Here is a 1915-nt window from a genome sequence, read left to right as displayed (position 1 = left end):
ATTACAATATAGAAAATATAATGTGTCAGATATCCAAATTCCGGCCAAATCACCATCTATGTTTTTATTATTTCTTTTACCTGCATTTCAAAATGTAGAGTTTATACAATTAATATCCATTAATATGTGGAGTATGCATAATTAATATCCACCCTTCATATTTTAGCAGGTATTGAATTCAAAATTTATTTTATGTTTCCGTGTGTTTTAAATACAATATTAAAATTATTGTTTTCATTCAAACCCTTTTACGCACCATATAAACACAGTGTTATCTTGATCGTCAACACATGAAGGAAAGGTGATCAGCCCTCCGCTTCCGGTACCAGTCCAAGGTAATATTGATTAAATATAAATGTGAAAAAAATCACTTTAATTTATTTGATCCCCCCTGGGAATCAAACCCGGGACCTCCAGTACGGTAGACGAGCGTGCTGACCATTACAATACCGAGGCGAAAAATTATACCAGTGTTTTATTATTTTAATGTACAAAAACTGCATTTTGAAATAACTGGTTTGCGAATATTTTATGAAGTTTCCATTTTAATACAATTAAATCTAATCAACAATCTAAATTTTGCACGCACTGCGTCGTGATACATAGCAAATGCCAAAAGAAATGTCAAAATAATGGGACGCTTTTCTTGAATGACTTGCGGTGTGGGAATGAAAGTTTGACGAGGCGGACGTAGCGCCATCTGTCATTCAATCAAATAAATAATTTGTTCGGTTTGAAAAATTACTAAGATTACTAAAATCGTGATTTAAAAGTGGGAGGGTGGGGTACGAAGGTGAAAATTAGCATTAAACAATAAATAAAACCATAAACAAAATACTGAAAGGATTTTTTTCTGGATAGGGACCCCTAATCACCTAGCGGTATGAAATATACTTTACGACCTATTCTCATACCTATCAAATATACATATTTAAAAAAATAAATAAACAAAGTCGATCTATTTCGGAAGAGTACGACTACTATTTTATTTATTTATTTAAACTTCATGTACAGAAAATTAATAAGTACATTGGCGGGCTTATTGCTAAAAAGCAAATATCTTCCAACCAACCAAAAACAGACTAGTGATATTGAACAAAACGTTTGATACCATATATGCAGTGAGAGGGTATATAGTACTTGAACATTAAAAAAAACATAAATTACAAATTAACATATAAAAGACATAAATTAAACAGGGAGTTCAAGGAAGGAGGTAGAGGGAAAAACTAAGGGAGGAGGATTGATGGACAGTTAGGATTGTAATGATAAATAGTAATGTCTACTACTGTTACTACTTGGCCGACCTTATTTTCGAAGAAGTATGGCCCGATGACGCCGCCAGCCCATAAAACGCACCAAACAGTCACTCTTTGTGGATGCATCGGCTTTTCAACAATTACTTGTGGATTCTCACTTGCGCAAATGCGGCAATTACGCTTGTTATCGAAAAATAATGCTGACAAAAAAATAATCACGAAGTGCACAAAATGCATTTTGAATTTGAACGTCCATTTTCATGAGACGCTTCCTCTCCATGGTTGAATTTAAAGACTAACTAATTTATATACATAGTTGAATTTATCAAACACTGAAACAAAGAAATCTCAAATAAAGTTGGGCAAAAAACTTAATATTAACTTCGTAGGTTATGTATGGTTGGTTTATTTTGTAAATTAAAAGCATTGATAAGTTTGTGATATGGTAATAACACACTCTCCTTATCATCCATTGTGTACTTTGTGTAATACCTCTTATAAACATATGATTATTGTCTAATTCTATAGCTCGGCTGTCCAAATTTCAAACACAGTAAGGGACATTTTTTTGTAGTAGGTTTTTTTTGCATTTATGGACTAAGTAGACTCTACTTAGTCCAAAAATAGAAAAAAAAAACTACTATAAAATGTCCCTT

The sequence above is a fragment of the Brachycentrus maculatus genome, unplaced genomic scaffold (genome assembly GCF_059751285.1).
Source record: "Brachycentrus maculatus isolate JH-2025_06_01 unplaced genomic scaffold, ASM5975128v1 h1tg000400l, whole genome shotgun sequence".
Taxonomy (NCBI): Eukaryota; Metazoa; Arthropoda; class Insecta; order Trichoptera; family Brachycentridae; genus Brachycentrus; species Brachycentrus maculatus.
Note: the sequence above shows the minus strand (reverse complement) of the source record.